Below are 8,121 nucleotides of genomic sequence, written 5' to 3'. Positions count from 1 at the left end.
TTAAGTGTTCTATTTTTCCTACTTCTTTTCTTTTCTTTCAGCTTCCACTTGTTTCTACACTTCCCACTAAGTCTATAAAGGCTGAATATCACTTATCCCTTTTTAAATCAAAATGCCATATTTCCCTCCCAATTATAACCAAACCTTTAAGTCATTCTAAGGGCATTTTGGTCGTTGCTCCCAATTCCCGCTAATTCCTCGAGTGTCCCTAACAATTACCGCTTACATCCCCACACCTGACTAATCATCAATTATTTTCCTTAATGTCAAATAGCCTCCAATATATTTTCCCGAATTCCAGAAATACCGCTAGGCTCCCCCGAGCCGGGTATAAATCCCCACCGTGACTTTCTCGTTAAACCGCTCGCTAGGATCGCCTCGAGTCACAAGCTGCAAATATATCCACATAATAATGTGGTCTCAACAATTTATCGCAAATATTACATTTATGCCCTCAATGAGCCAAGATTACGAATATGCCCTTATAACCTAATCAGGGCCTACATTCATACTAATAATACTCATAATCATGCATCTCATATATCTAGATAATCATGTAAACATGCTTATCATATAATTATGAATTTAATCATTTCAATCACACATAATCTAGTTATGCCCTCCTGGCACACTAATCAAGGCCCTTAAGTTCTATTAGTAATTTTGGGTCGTTACAACTATCCTTTCCTAATGAGAATTTCGTCCTCGAAATTTACCTGAATAACTTGGGGTATTGATGCCACATCGCTGACTCAAGCTCCCAGGTCGCCTCCTCGACCCTACAATTCCTCCAGAACACTTTAACCAGAGGAATCGTCTTATTTCGTAGGACTTTATCCTTCTGATCTAGAATCTTAACCGGTCGTTCCTCATAAGAAAAATATGTCTGCAATTCCAAGTCTTCATACTTCAGCACATGTGTCGTATCTGAGACGTACTTCTGGAGCATAGAAACATGGAATACGTCATGAACTGCCTGTTTGCCTTAGCAAGATGGCTTCTTATTTTGCCGAGTCAATATTATTACTGTTTTTCTCTCTATTTTGGCAGAGTTTTGGTATTATAGAATAATGGTCCCCTTTCCTGTCCAATATTCCCAGTATTTATAGGGGAATCCCATGGACAGGTTTGGGTAACAGCATGAGTCAATCACACATTTACATCATATCTATATTTAATACAAATAATTCTCATTTATATTGGGATATGATTTGATAACAAGATAACAGGTTCCCGTTATCTCGGATAACAAATACGATAGTCTGGTCATAAATAAATGTATAAAGGGGATCCCGAGTCTCTGGGGATCCCTGAGTATGCAATATACTAGAATTACCACAAGCTGGATATCTCCTCCAAGCTCGTGCTTCAAAAACAATTTAATATTTCGAGCTCGCGCTTCACAGGCGCCTAACACCACGTATGATCACTATGAATCTCAAGTTGTCCACATGGATAATAAGCATATATTATTTCCCTTAGTAATTTCTCAGTGTATTTATCTGCCAGCTGTACTCGAGCTGAGTGAATGAACACGTGCTAAAATTTGGGTACAACACACACCCATTACATTGCATTGGCAGCAACTCATCCCATGATGAATGCATTGATTCAGATATTGAAATGACTGAAATTTTTCTTACACGAACATGATATGCACAGTCCATGGAAAATTTCATAAATAAATAACCTGAAGAAGAAGTTGCCACAAGCTGTGAAAATAAAATAAAATTATTTTCTAATCTTAACGTTAATGTGATAGCTATTGGACAAGTTTTCAGGAACAAAGAAACACTAAAAACTACCATTAGCCTTTACTCAATAAGAAAAAATCAACCTTTCAAGGTAAAAAGATCATCATCTCTTGATTAAAAATTAGCTTGTGTGGATAACAATTGCAAATGGAACATTTTGGCATCAAAACATGGCAAAACAGAAATGTTCAGGATTAGAAAAATAAAAAATACACATACATGCTCATTAGACATTACTTCTGGAGATCATCCTCAAGCTACAAGCAACCTTGCTGGGAATGTCATGAAAACAAAATTCATAAACACAAAAAGAAACTACACACCCAATGAAATTGTTAATGACATGGTAGATGATTATAGCATCTCAATTTCTTATCAAAAAGCCTTGAGAGATAGAGAGAAAGTTATAGAGAATATTAGACGCTGCCCACAAGATTCATACAGTGAAATACCTGCAATTTTATACATGATGTGAAAATGAAACCTAGGTATTACTTATTTAAAACTACTATAAAATTCCTACTGCAATTTTTAGCTAAAAAACTTCATAATGCTATACACTTTTCTTACTTTTATCACACAAACAGTAGTAGACCTTGTCACAGATGAAGACAGAAGGTTCAATTATCTTTTATTTGTTGTAGGGGCTTCAATCAAACGTTGTCAACATTGTACTCCAATATTTTTCACTGATGGAACTTTCTTAAAAAACCCACATGGAGAAACATTACTAATTGCTAGTGCCCAAAATGCCAATAGACATATATTCCCACTTCCATTTGCTATTGTAGACTCTAAAATTAATGAATCTTGGGATTGGTTATTCCACAAATTAAAAGAATCCTATGGTGAAAGACAAGACCAATTCATCATTTCAAATAGACATGAAAGTATTGCAAAAGCCGCACAAGCATCCTTCCCAAACCCCATGCATGGGGTATGTTGCTACCACATGCTGAAAAATATTAAAACAAAATTCAAGAAGAAAGGAGAAGCCCTCAAAAATGCATTTAATGGTGCTTCAAGGGCTTATAATACCACTGATTTTGACAAATACATGGCAGACTTGGACAACATTGATGAAAAAATAAGACTTGACTTGTTCAATGAAGTTGGTGTAAAAAATGGACAAGGTTGTACAACAACAACAAGAAATACTCAACAATGACATCTAACATCGCATAATCAGTGAATGTAGCAATGAAAGAGACAAGAGAATTACCAATTGCTACATTACTAGAATGTCTTCACTCTTTTGTACAAAAATGGTATTGGGACAACAAGAATAGAGCATTAGCCACATTCACAAAATTAGCAACCATCCAAGAAGAAATGTTATGGACACAAAGGGAACTACGCTTAAAATATAAGGTAACCTAAATTTGGTTTGGTATGATTACAACAAAATATTTAGTCTGATGCGGTATTAAACCTTATAGTTAATTTGAATAATATACATTATGGTATCTTTTTCATAGTAATGTGCTAAAACCTATTTATTTACCAATCGGTTGAAACAAAAAACCTACTTATATTCATAGTACATGATGTGACAAGATCTTACATAGTAGACCTGAAGAAACGAACATGCACATGCAAAAATTCCAATATGATGAAATGCCTTGCTCCCATGCAATGGCTGCATTAACCAAAAGGCATATGTCTTCCTATGACTACTGCACATAAAGAATCTTTTATAGCAGTATATGAAGATACCATACTACCATTAGGTGATGCAAATTCCTGGGATATACCTAATGAGATGAAGCAAATCATTGTTCTGCCACCAAAACATAAGAGACCAGCAGGGCGCCCAAAGACAAAAAGATACAAATCTGCACTAGAAAAAAAAAACACAAAATAAATGTGGAAGGTGCAAACAAAATGGACACAACCGGCAAACATGCAAAAATGAACCAGTCTTAAAGAAAAAGAAAAACAAATGAAGGCATGGCATGGTTGTTTCATAGCTTTTTCTAAAGACAATATTTTAAAAAAAAACAACCATTCAAATTCTTTTATGTTGTTTAGAAACTTTGTAACAAAATATTGGTTTAAAAAAATTAGAAACTAATTAGTAACTTATAAAATCGTTGATATAAATTTGTCACAAAACTTCATGTAACTAGGTAACTAAACTACAAACTGATATATTATTTAGTTCCATTATTTATTGTTTGATATACTACCAGTAATATATAATTTACTATTTTGTTACTTTATTTTATGAAATCGATATCTTACGATACATTTTTCATCAATCAAATGATATAAATATACAATTTAGTTACCAAAATCGTGATTTGCGTATATTTTTAATTAATTTGGTTACATAGTTAAAAGAAGAAAAGGAAAAAGACATCATCCTAAAACAAAGTTCAAAATTAAAATTCTTTTATATTGTTTATAAACTTTGTAACCAAATCTTGGTTTAATCAAATTAGAAACTAATTAGTAACTTCTAAAATAGTTCATATAAATTTGTCACAAAAACTTCATGTAATCAAGTAACTAAACTACAAATTGATATACTATTTAGTTGCATTAATTAAATATTACTGCCAGTAATATTTAATTTACTATCTTGTTACTGTATTTCATGAATTCATAATCTTACCATATATTTTTCATCACTTCGATTATATAAACTTTACTATTTAGTTACCAAATTCGTGACTTGGGTATCTCTTTCATTAATTTGGTTTACAAATTAGTTAACTTATACATTAATCCCTAATTTCACGATTTCCATTATTCAATATACTATTTAGTAACTAAAAATAATTGACATTAAAACCAATGAAAAAATATATATGATAGTTAATATTATAAAAAATGAAATAGAAAAGGTTATATAAAATTCTTGATTACATAGTTAAAAAAAGAAAAAAAAACAACATCCTTAACAAAATTCCAAAAATTAGCATCTCCAAAAAAGTGAAAAAGTGAAAAAGTTTGCTAGATAAAAAGAAACTCCAAAAAAGGTTACCCACAACACCAAAACAGAATCATTCACATGTAACCGAAAATCTCCTTCCTAGGTTTGGGGCCTACACTGCTTTCGGCATCTTTCCAGGAAACTCATCATCAGAAATATAACCATTCACCTCCTTTTTCTTTGCATGCACAAAAAGCTCCACACACAACTTGTTGCGGAAGAACTCTATATCCAATGGATTTGGAATCTTGTCAAGTAATCCATGTATAAAGTATTCAACATGTTTTATAATAAAAAAACATCAATCACTGCTCACAAAAAACACATCCCAAAACAAAATCAGTTCAATAGTAGAAAACTAAAACATTTACTATCTAAAAAGAAAAAAAGAAACCGTAAAGTTACCTTAAAGTTTGTTGTTGCAAACTATGAAGAAGAAGTATATCCAATGGATCAGTGGCACTCTTGCCTTTAAAGTACTCAGTGGTTTGATCAATATTTTTCCTACGGTCATAAAACTCCACATTCGATAGTAAAATATGCAATATAGAAGGAAAGGAATTCACAAAGTTGTGAAAGTTCCTAGATTTCCCAGACCTCATGGAATTGCACACTTTTAGACACCTCAACCTAATATGAAAAATGCACAAAACCCAGTGTGCCAAAACAGAAACATTAACAGGAATCAAAACATATTCTAGACTTAGCCAATGGATAGAAAAACACATACGATACCCAGAAAAAAATTCAACAGTCTTACTATTCCTAGGTACAGACTTAACATCATCATCCTTACTCACAAACTCCCCATACATGTTGAAAATTTGATTTCCAAAAAAAAAATCAGTAGTGTTTACTAACATATTGACACTCTTATCATATTTTATCTTCTTCCTCAGATAGTAATTAAAAACACACGTCAATATGCTACAAAAACAACAAAACCAAATATATATATTAACCAAACTAAAATAAACTAAAAACACAACATAACATAAAAATAAAATATATATAAACAATAATACTAACCGAGCACTGCAGATTTCTCTTGGGGGTTCTCAAATCATAAAACCGCATTTTTTCTATCAATCTTAGCTATCGCAAAATCCAAAGGAACAACCAATTTTTGTTCTTTCTTAAGAAACTTGTTATTCCTACTCAAAAGGCAAAGTTTAGCATAACAAATACAACTAGCAGACACATTAAATCCGACACACAACACACACAAAACACAAATACAATATTACCTATTAATAGGCCTAAAACAAATAGAATACCAATCATCAAATAATTTCTAACGAAGAGCATTAGAACAATCCATGAAACTAGAAGATAATAGTGAAATACCCGCAGCTACCACTTTTTGTCTATCACCACTTCCATAAATAAATTCAGTAGTATAGGGACTTTGCATACATGAACCAGGTTTAACAGGACTCTTCTGCAATCTAAGAGAAATCACTTCCAAATTGGATTGATTTTTCTCCTTACATAAAACAATAAACTAATCAGTTACCAAACAATGAAAAACTAAAACTCAATCAAAGTACAAAAAAAAAAAAACCTTAGCTATATTCTCCTCAAAAGCATGCATTTTTAATTGATAATCTCCAAAACAGAGGCAGTAATGCTATCATCTGTGCCCTGACTATCAACTAACTTTCCTCATGCAACTGTTTTTTCACCAGCATCATTCCCACCCGACTCCTACAAAATAAAACCAAGCAGAAAATATATAATTTTTTCCTTAAAAATAATTAATAGCTTAAATCATAAAATAATTTTTACCTTCATATCAACACCACCACTCTTTGAATCCTCATTAGCGTTTGATTCCTTGAACAATTCAGGCTGAATTATAATAAAACTCATGATATCGAAACTTGAGAAATCATCAATACCATCCTAACATCAATAAAATATATACAAATACTTAACTAACATAACAAAGTTAACATAAAAACAAAAAATATATTTTTTTAAACCATGTTGACCAAATTAGTTGCAACAATAACTTCATTTCCACTACTCTGAAATGTTTCAATCTCTGTTGAAACCTTATCTTATCTATCATGTATAAAAAAAAAAACACCAATTACTTACCAAAATCTAACTTACTAATAAAAAAATAAAAATAAAACTAAAACAGAACCTTTTTCACAGTAGTGTTTTTTCCACCATCAGACAAACCTCCACCATACTATATGAAAAGAAACACCATATAGTTACAAAAAACTAATTTACTAATAAAAAATATTTTTTCTTTTTAATAAAAACAGAAAAAAAAAAAACCAAAACAAAACATTTTTCATAGTAGCATCTTTCCCACCATCAGACAAATCTCAATCATTCTGTATGAAGAAGAAAAACCAATTAGTTACCAAAAACAACCTTACTAATAAATTTTTATCTTATTAAAAAAAAATTAACCAAAAACATAACCTTTTCCACAGTACTATCTTTTCCACCATCAGACAAACCTCCATCATCCTGTATGAAAAAATCAAATAAAGCACTAATTAGTTACCAAAAAACTAAATTACTATAAAAAAAATATTTGTTTAACAAAAAAAAAAACAAATCCAAAGCATAACCTTTTCCACATAAGTATCTTTTCCACCAATGTCACCTTCCTTGACAACCACTGAATCACCTCCAATACCAAACTCTGACATCGTAACATCCTGCCAAAACAAACATATTACTAAATAAAAAAAGACATAACTAATTAAAGGAAAAAGGATTGGAGCTCACCTCTTCAATTTCCTCATCACTATAACTGTAACGACCCAAATTTCCTAATAAGGTTTAGGACCTTGATTAGGAGGTCAGGAGGGCCATAATTGATTATATGTGCTATTATATGATTATGTGCATGTTTATGTGGATCATATTATTATATGATGATGAATGCATGCATATGGGTATATATTTTGCTATGGGGGCATTTTTGTAATTTGGGCCGTTGAGGGCATAATTGTATAATTATATATATATTGGTAGTTATTGTTGAGGCCACATTATAATGTGGATTTGTTCGAGCTTTTGGACATGAGACGATCGTTGAGTATTAGTTAGTGGTTTGGTCATAATGGGGTTAAGTTTGGGGCTCGGAATGAGTCCCAGGGTAATTTGGTGATTAGAGCGTTGTCGGGAGTTAAGGGGTAATGGGATATAAATTATGGGTATTTGAGAATATTGAGAATAATGGGAATTGGAGGGTGTTAGCTATGATTAACGAGATAGGTGCGAAAGGACGATTTTGCCCTTGGTGGCTGTTAAGGACTTTAATTAAGCTTGAGGGTATTTAGGTCATTTTACCTTTAAGGATATAGATCAATATTTAGGCTGGAAAATAGTAGAAGGCTGTAGGAGAAAACAGAGCACCTCTAGCTTCATCAACCGACTGCCATTTTCTCCCTTTTTCTT

The sequence above is a fragment of the Humulus lupulus genome, chromosome 9 (assembly GCF_963169125.1).
Source record: "Humulus lupulus chromosome 9, drHumLupu1.1, whole genome shotgun sequence".
Lineage (NCBI taxonomy): Eukaryota > Viridiplantae > Streptophyta > Magnoliopsida > Rosales > Cannabaceae > Humulus > Humulus lupulus.
The sequence above is the reverse complement of the archived record's forward strand: the minus strand, read 5'-3'. Positions refer to the sequence as shown.